Source organism: Thermobia domestica, chromosome 14 (assembly GCF_964235325.1).
Source record: "Thermobia domestica chromosome 14, izTheDome1.hap1.1, whole genome shotgun sequence".
In the NCBI taxonomy this organism is placed as follows: domain Eukaryota; kingdom Metazoa; phylum Arthropoda; class Insecta; order Zygentoma; family Lepismatidae; genus Thermobia; species Thermobia domestica.
Genome location: NC_137467.1, coordinates 29,138,568 through 29,149,117, shown reverse-complemented (window position 1 = coordinate 29,149,117; position 10,550 = coordinate 29,138,568).

The following is a 10,550-nucleotide window of genomic DNA, read 5'->3' as shown; positions in this document are numbered from 1 at the left end:
GAGGTCAGCGCCCAGCACGATGCGTAATCGTTCTTTACTTTCTGGACAGCTCTCGTGGATATATAAAAGTTACAAAAGTTCAAAGCCTACTTAAGAACAGAGGAGCGGAGCGTTTATGGATAGTGTTACTTTTCAACATAGTCCTCTGAGAAGTCAACAAAGTGCAAGTGCATTAATGGTCTTTGAATTATTTAAATGACTGGAAAAGGAATAAAATATATTGAATCTCAATTCAAAATTATTTAGCGCTTAAAACATCTTAAATCGCATGATGATGAATCGTATCCAGCTGGCGTAAAAGAGACGGCCTAGCAGAAGAGTAAACCACACAACGATAATCGAGTTTAGTGCGTATGAGAGTACGGTAAAGACGTAAGAGCACTGTACGATCCGCACCCCAGCTCAGGAACGATAAAAAAAAAAAAAAAAAAAAAAAAACTGTCGAAGAGATTTAGCGCTCTGACGCAAGTATATTTCAAATTACGTAGATGTTGAAGCCAAGTATATTTGGTATCAAATTGCAAGATCGAAAATCGAACACTATCAACAAACGATAGGCGTGTGTCACTAAAATAAAGACCAGGATTGGTAACACAGGAACGTAACCAAGGATGTTATAAATAGAGGATCTGCCCATTAAATCGATGAAGCCAAAAAACAACCGAGCATCGGCACGTCTGATTGGCTACTCTCGTTTCCACCATAGTCTGATTGGCTACTTTCGTTTCCGCCATGATTGTTGGCTCAAAACATTGCAATCCTATTGGGTGGAGTGGGCAGGGTAGGGGTGGCGAAACTGTGACGTATAGCTTCAAGATTTTGTTGTAAGGGCACATCCGCTATTTTATAAGATCCTTGAACGTAACCGACAAGAATGAACACATTTAGTTTTGTCGACAGGAAAACGGAATCCAGTCTTAGTTGCCCAGATGCATGAACGATTCAGAGTAAACTGGAGTTGTTGGGTAGATGTGTGAAGATCTCGAGAACGACAATAGATGGTAAGATCATCCACATAAAGGAGACCATGAACAGAAGTAAGCCAGTGCCGGATTTACGTATAAGCTAAACAAGCTATAGCTTAGGCCTCATCGTCTTGAGGGAGGGGGGGAATAAAAGAAAAAAATGTATATACATCTCCAAAAGTAAGATAAAAATAAAGAAAATAAAATTTACATACAGCAACAATGGTCTTCTATGATGTAAGTAATGGAGCCCCTTTTGCTAGCCTTCTCTCTAAAATCAGTTGATAAAGAACAGCTGGACATATAATTGACCCGATTAGTTTCAATAGCTTAGGGCCTCATCAAACCTAGATCTGGCTCTGTTCACAACCACAACAAACAAGGTCACACTCAAAATATTACCTTGAGGGACACCATTTTCCTAAAGGAAGCAATCAGAAAGGGTAGAGCCAACTCGTACTCTAAAATATCGGGAACCTAAAAACTGTTATAAAAACAAGGCCATATGGGCACGTTTTCTCCAAAAAGGAAGCTGTTGCGGTATTCCAAGGCGCCAGGCAGTATAAGCGTGTTTGAGATCTGAAACGACAGCCACTAAATATTTCCCATGACGAAGAGCATCCTGAATGACAGTTTTAAGATGGACAAGATGATCAGTAGTCGAACGAAATTGACGGAATCTACATCGGAAGTCGAGAGTAAGGAATTCCTTCCAAGAACCTGACTAACTGAAGATTAACCAGTTTTTCAGAAACTTTGCGTCAGGATATCGTGTAGACCAGTCTATGCAGATGAGTTTTGGGTGTTCTTGTAACCACGCCTTGGAATGTCGGGACGCATGCACAGCACTGCTGTCGTGCATGAACACAAACTACTCTTGGCTGGAAAATTTGCAGGAAGGGGTGGTATAAAGGTGCTATCCAGGACATCAATATAAACCTGACTGGTCATTCGCTCCGGCACTGCAATTAATTTTTCTGGATCAGCAGGTGTCATATATCCCCAGAAATGTGCCACAAGCCGTCCGAAATACCGTACTTGTATATACCTTGTCCCTCGAGATCTATAGAGGCTGTATTCTTCGTTGGTCTGGCAGGAATATCTTCACTCCATATTGTTAGATCCCATTATGCCACTGGGAGTTCAATATTTAGCTATACCCATTCTAATATTTTCGCCTTGAGAAAGCCTCTGTAAGAAAGATATTTGTGGCAGGACGACAGTTCCTCGGGCAGACTGCCTTTAATCTGCCGTACGGTTTCAGCCGTACTCTGCGGCCTTGTCCCAATGATGAGTCTATGGGATATTCAATTGTTTGTTCCTGACGTCTTTTTTCAGTGCATCCTGAATTGCAGTTGTTGCCCTAGATCTACCTGATCTGGGCGAAGATTTGGCCCATTTAATTCCATCATCCTGGTGTCGACCTAAACATTTTCGAACAGTTCGTCGGTCAGAGCCAATCGCCCTGGCGATTTCAGATGACGATCCGCAATTTAATTATCGAGTTACTGTCAACTCTTGACGATCATGTGGACGAGGGATGCTATGTGACCTTGCTTGTCAAAATGAATGTTTTGGACAATATGCTGTAAACATGCAAGACGTAACTGCATAAACTTTTCGGCAATAATTGTATAACCCCTTACTTTCATTCCCTAACTTAAAAGAAAAAAGTCTTCATGATCTATAAACTTAGTTTTATCGTCAAAACTATATATAAATGAGAATGGAATGTCTACCTTACTTTAGAGTAAAACATTAAAACGTTTGGCCTATAAAGAATCGAAAAAATCAAAGAACACTTGGAGTGGGTTCGAACTAGAGTCATTCAGATTCGTAGTCATTCGTAGTTCGTACTCTGCTTTTTGAACTATTAGACTATCACCACTTTACCCTGAATGTATCGTCACTGATGTCTTTACAGCAATTGAATTCTGTCCTCCCTTCGAATCTTCTAGGATATTTTTCTTTCTTTAATAGATTCTCTCGTGTTTCTCTTATGTTGTCACTTATGTACACTATGCATTATTTGTATTTGCAACTTCTGCTCTCTTACGTAATGTTTTCCAGACTGTCATTGCCTCTCCCACAAGAGTATAGCTTTGACAAATTTAATTTGGCCGGCTTCGGGTTCGTTTCCCACTCATTTCTATAGCATCTACTCGGCTTTCTGCTTACTGTGGTAATTCGTCTTACTTTAGCATACACTACCTACAGTGTTGGGTAAGTTACTTGTAAAAATGTAACGCGTTACAAGTTACTTTACTTTCTCTTAAAATGTAACGCGTTAGTAACGCGTTACTTGCCCCCAAAAAGTAACTGTTACTTTACTTCGAAAGTAACGCGTTAGTAACGCGTTACTTTTAGGTCCGACACTTAAAAAATGTGAAAAAAATTGACTTCAATTTTCCGTATTACTACCGCTATTATTATTATTATTATTATTATTATTATTATTATTATTATTATTATTATTATTATTATTAATTATAATAACACTGTATATAAAAAGCAAGGTAGGCGGTTTGTATTTGAATACTAAAAAGATAGTTGATTGCCGACCTCGGTAGTCGTGAAGTCTAGGAGTCAAGGACATTGTTCACGAGCTTCTGAATTTGGGTTGAGGGTCTAGGTTGAGTATTCGGGCTCGAGCCGAACACTTAAAAGTTATAGGGCACTGGCCAAATATCTTCAAAACTGCTCGGCCCGGGTTTAGAATTGTCAACGACTCGAGCAGCTCGGCTCACAGCTCATTCACTATCGACCAGAACCGAGAAGTAAGCCGAGCCAACAGCTCACCCAACCGACTCGGCTAGAGCCCTCGGCTCATTGAGCCAAACCGAGCAAATGGCTCATCCCTACCAAGCCGAGCCAGCTCGAGTCATCTTCTCAGTTGAGCCGAGCCGAGCTGAGCTTGTTATAAAAAATCTCTTGTGGTCTCGTTATCGAGACGAGACGAGATGCAAGTAGTGTCCCATCTCGTGAGCAACACTAAAAGTATTCCATATTACTGTTTAGGTTACATTTCTCATGGCTTTCGTTTTCCAGTGTAATCAGGCCATGATTTCAAGACGACTTAAAACGAAGGAGCCATTTATCAAACTTGACTGGACTCGAAACTCGACGCAAAAAAACTGAATCGGCTCGGAATTCGACTCGAGGATATTACCCTACACTTGACTCGAAACTCGAATTCGAGTCGAGTCGAATTTTAGCTTGACTCGTGCTCATCCCTATGAGTAAGAAAAATGGTTGCTTATAATTAGTCTGTTAAACTAATTACATAATAATAACAATGTTGTTATGTAAAATTAAAAATAAAGAATATAGAAAAACATTACACTACTCTATAATCAACGGGACTCTAGGGTAAGCAAACTGATTTGAAAGAACTCCAATATTACATATCATCAGCAAACTATTGTCTAGTAATAAAGTAGGTCTGCTCATCAAAACAGTTTATTCATATTAACCCCTTACTGTAAATCGTTAATTATGGCACCCTAGTTGTTGATAAATATTTTCCGCCGGGGCACTTCAGACACTTTACTTTTAAATTATGTCTACCATCATTCTCAGCTCTTAAGAAAAAAGTATTCTTTCAAATGTTCGAACAGTAAAATATTTTCGTTCTCCATCTTTATAAAAACAACACCAATTAAAGTAAAATAGACTACCGGTATCATTGCACTCCTAGTTCACTCACTGAATGCATTAATATGGAGCTGTCAAAATCTACGACAAAATCTTCCAGGTGCTTGCAATCAGTACACGTGATTTCCCAAAGGCTGTCCTCATCTTCAAAAAAACAGCAAGTGGCACTACAAATTTATCTGTTTCTCTGTGACTGTTGGTCACTGACATATGTAGTTCATGCTCGATTGTTTCATTCTGAGAAATTCACTTACAGGAAAGAAACATTTGTTTCCGAAAAAATATATACATATATTGTAGTTACTCATCCGAAATGTAACGCGAAAAAAGTAACGCAAACTAGGTACGTTACTTAAAAATTTGTAACGCGTTACCGTTACAGTTACTTTGGAAAAAATGTAACGCGTTACTAGGAAACGTTACTTAAAAAGTAACGCGTTACTTGTGTTACGTTACTTCCCAACACTGACTACCTATTATTTGAAAAATATAGTGACCATTACATACATAGAAATAAACGATCTAACAAAAAATAGTTCAAATCGTCGTTTTCGACAAGTAACAGATAAACGGCCACGTGTTGAGAGATTTTTTCCCTACATTTCAAAACACAGAAAAAACATGCTTTCAATTGTACAAGCTTTGCTTTCTATAGATTTAAATTTAACTTAAACTACTCGCTGAGTAAAACAATATATATATATATATATATATATATATATATATATATATATATATATATATATATAATATTAACATATGCCAACATATTGGACCGAAATCCGGACGTTGACATATACAATTTTATCCACACATAACTCAATGTATTAATAACCATATTAGCATGGGGCAATTTGAAAAGTTTTCTTATAATAAACTTAACCATTTAATTTTAGGTAGAGCAAATAATTAGTTAAGATGGATGGTTTTAATTGTAGAAATAAAGGTAGAGATATCAGATCAGAATATTACCCAAATCTGGTGCTGTGGCCTTACGTTAAAATTTATAATAGCTGTCATAATGAATTTTGAAGACAGGATAAGAATTAAACGAATTTTGAGACAAGGTCGAATAATAAAGTGTGATATCAAATAGTAATCGCATTGTACTCACCCAGACTTTGACGAGTGAAGATTTTAGAGATGTCGATCCTTCTAGTCAGACGGGCACTTCAGAACTCTCTCTAGTTCCCTACTCTTTTTCGTCCACCTACCTTTTCTTCCTAGTTTTGGTAGCGTCCTTTCTTCCGCTTATCATTACATTTTTAGACTTACTTCGTAACGTGAAGTAGAAAATGTTATTATTTCCTTGATACATTGCTACGTAACATATTTTTATATTTCCTATTTAAAAGAATGTTTTAACTAGACATAGTTTTAAATTATTATGAGACTTCCTTAATTTCTTTGCATATGTGAATGACCTACAGCACCAGACTGGGAATAGAATTTTATTTACATTTAATATAACAAGGTTTACAAAATATTGAAGCCAAAATCAATAAAATATTAATCGCCCTTCACCAAAATGCTTTAGTCATATTACAATATTAACGTATAACACTTTCGCTAACTATTCAGTTTGGCTTCATCAGACACTATGAATACACAGGTAGTGAAAGATTTAATGTAAGAGTGAGCGAAAAAATTCCTGACTCCTGATTGGTTATTATAAGCTACTACAGCCAATTCCCTTACATCTCTCTCTCTCTCTCTCTCTCTCTCTCTCTCACACACACACACACACCGACACACAGAGGGGCGTCGCGTGGGCGGGGCGTACGGGGCAATTGCCCCGAGTGCCGCGACCAGAGGGGGCGCCGGAACGACAAATCAACGAAATTCAAGAAATTCAGATTATGTTGGTGTTATTTTTTTTGTAAAAAAAAAAAAAAAAAAAAAAAAAAGATAATGGTAATTCAGATATTTTAAGGGGGCAGACTACTAAATATTTTTCACAATCTAACAATTTTTCTTTTGGCCGTTTTTCCTAAGTGAAAAGAGAGAATGAAATGTAACTTACCACAATACTAGATTATGTTATTCTACACTCGAAAATACAAATCGGAAGAATTTTCAGTGTTGCCATCCATAGAAAATACAGTGTGACCAGAATTTGAATTATCCAAAAATCTACGTTAACGCAGCTACTAGAAAAATGAACTCAACGGTAATTGATTACTTATCATGTTGTCTTGGTTCCTTGTTAACTACTTTTTAAATAATATTTGTATTTATTTTGTAATAACTTATGTAAAGTTATAACAAATAATAATAATAATAATAATAATAATGCTTGCAATATTCTATAATTACAAATCAGTGGATTCACAGCAAACAGAAAATTAATTAGAGAAATACCTATATTTTCATTTTTAATCCAAGAAATTAAAAATGAAGGGATGTTTCTACCGTGCTTTAAAATTTAGAAACGCTGTCGCAACTGTTAAAAAAGTGTTGTTGATTTAGTGTATCTTGTGTAATATAAAGAAAATATATTGATTGTAAGATACATGGCATTCTGTGCCTCAAAACATTATACCGTATTTGCATTTAAAAAAAAAAAAGGCAAACAAACGTGGGGAAAACAGAATTCATAAAAGAGGGACACCAAAACAAACAGCATTATTAAACCTACGCGGTTGGTGCACTAACTCAACTACGAACGAGTGTACTATATAACTTCTAAATGTTACGATATTCTTTTAGAAACATCTGCACTGTTTATATACTTATGCAGTGGCAATTTCTGATTGTCACCCATGGTTTCTTTTTATTCAAGAATGCTATAGAGTTCTACTAAATATATAGTACTCTCGAGTATAGTACTGGTATAACTATTGCAATTATTCCATTAGCGTTACCCAATGGTAATGAAAAATATTGATTCTGATATTTTCACATACTACTCGTACATAATTAGTTCATAGAGATAACAATTACTGGTTAAGTACAATCCTTTGCACAAACGTTACAATAGACTGTTGCTACTTTCCTAAGAATGAACATAGGTTACTCATTTTTCTGAAAATAATTGCATCCAGTTCTGTATTTTTATTTAACTCTTCCTTTCTCCAAAAGTCATATATCATAGGCCTAAGTTTCACGTTATGCATGTACTTTTAATTAAAAAAAATATTTAATAATTATTCAGAAAACATCATTACGAATATTAAGATGTTGACATAGAGTTGCCACATTTTAAAATTAGAAAAGTGGGAGTTCTAAACTGTAAGTACTGATGTGATCTTGTATATTACAAATACTGACTTTTGATCCTTCGAACCATTTCTTTAGTGATTTTTGTTGTTAAATGATACTTCTAATGTACTTTTCTAACGAAACTAAAGTTAAAAAAATAGTTTTTGCTTTTAATGTTTTATTAAGTTCAACCAATGTGAGTCTCGAATTGTAAAATAAGTATTAAGTAAGTATTACAGAAAGATATCTGTAATTGAGGAGCGTTTTTTCAAAACTCGATAGAGCACAAATTTCGAGAAACGGAGGTACATATGGGATAGGTATGTTTTTTATGCTACCAATTGAGCTGTGAATTCAGAATTGGCAAATCTCGATCTGCCGTATGTATAGCATACATAGAGGTTATGTACAATAATAACAAAAATGCAACTCCTGTAAAAAACAAATGTGCTCTATCGAATTTTGAAAAAAAAAAACGCTCTACAATTGTAAGGGTATCTGTAAATCAAGTTTTCCAAAACAAAAGCAAGCGATATATGGCAGATTTCGTTCATAGGGTTTTCTCTCTAAGAAACACAAAATAATTTCTAAATCTTAATCATGAGAAAGGTAAAACATAGTACGTAACAAATTGTCCCTTGGCATTCTTGTATTTTATAAAGTCATGAATATTTCAGGTATGTTTGTCACATTCACAAACGAATATTCATTCATATAGACCCTCCAGTACATTACATTAAAACACATGAACTACACAAAAGAAAACCACTGTGCATTAGAGAAAATTTCTTATTAGCAAACGGCTCTGCGCGCGCGCTCTGGGCAAATTGATTACAACCTGAGCCTGAGCGCGAGTCCAAATTTAACTCAATCGAGATTGAGATTGACATATGTGTAGCGGTTTACGTTGAATATAACAACACTTTATCAACAAAGTCGTCTTAGGTTTTTTTCCAATCCATAAAAGCTGGTGGTTTTTCGTGATTAAGATATGATTAAGCGAGGTATGAATATAGGACCTGAAAATCGGGTGGTACCCGCTAAAATCGGGTAATATGGCAATTCTATGTTCATAGTAATTTAATGTTCACAGTAAATGTTTTCACAGAAGAACGGGACTTGGAACACGCGAAACCACGCTCACGAAAATGCTTTTTTGCTGTAAATTCTCTTGTAGGCAGGAATTGATTTCGGAAGGGGTCCAAATGTTTTCTATGGTCAAAATCCAACACGAGGGTTGATTATATTAATTAAATATACAGAAAAGTCGGGATTTCTGGGGAGGTCCTCGTCGTAAGACCCAGCCCTGTATACATTCCTGTCGTAAGTATCCTTGCTGACGTTTGTGAACGTGTCCCCGCACGACCCGCTCGGGAGAGTAATACTCCCGGAAGTACGTTTTCCGCGCTCTACTCTAGCCAGCTTTTTTTACGCGCTATCCTAGCCAATTGTTTTAAGTTGGTCACAAAATTTATATCATGAAGTACAAGGGGAACAAAGCGAGCCCTATATCATGGAGTACAAGGGCATAAGTACTACAACTACTTATCTGCACAAAAATAAATAAATCATTCTTTAAGTAGGTCTATTATTTTCATATTATTTAATAAGTGTTATAAAAATGTAAAAAAAAAAAACTTTCCTCAGGCCGGGTTTGAACTCGCGCCAAAAGATACTTTTATTACTAGCATATAGCGCTAGCCCATTCGGACACGAAGGCCGACAGCAGCAAGCGTTTGATTTCTGCTATTTTAATGCAACGTGGCAAGAAGTGGATAACGCCAACCAATCAGAACTGTGTTTCCCGTTTCTACTTCCGGGAGCATTACTCTCCCGAGCTAGTCCTGTCCCCGCCCTGTCTCTTCTTCAAGCAAGAACGTCCTAAATCAGGGATGCAAATAAGCAAAAAAAAAAAAAAAAACTAGCCCAAGAGGAAAAGCTACTAGTCCACTTCCCACAATAGAAATCACTTACTTGCTTTCGGTATGAAAATATTAAATACTCGCCCGCACCGATAAAACTTACTGCACTCTGCATATTGTTTGTAATAATAATTTAAATTTATAAAAATATATTTGAATATCCTGTTACGCATTTAAACTATATCTTTTTTAAACTTTAAAATCTCGCTCAACAACTCGTTTCATATTTCAGACCTACGATTACTTAAATAACAATTCTAAAAAAAAAAAATTGCACTGTTTTGAAAATGTACACCAATGAACATAGATTTGTTCAATTCTTTTTCCTAAATCTTTCTTTCTAACATGAGGTCAGAAAAAGCGCCCGGTCCCTTGTTTCAAAGAGAAAGCTGAATCTGGAACAGATAATTTTCTTCACTTATCATAAGAAACATGCATATAATCGCTCTTGTATGATGTTTTTTTTTTCAGTCTGAATATCTTGCCCTTCATGAATATTTCAAGGGGGGCAGCTGCCCTCCTTTCCCCCCGGTTCCGGCGCCTCTGTTTAAAAGCATGACCTAAACACGGAAGACAGCCAGACCATTGAGATAAATATCGCCTAAGCACCGTAGCTTCTTGATATCTATTATTTCAAAAGTAATACTTTCCATGTTTTTTTTATGTGTTTATTACTTTTTATTAGATAGCACAGCTTAGGTTTGCCGCAGAAGTTGGGGTGGCTTTTATATAAATAGAAGTTTTGCTTTGTTATAATTAAATATAAACTAATTATTTGCTGAACAAAACTATATATTTTTTCATTAAA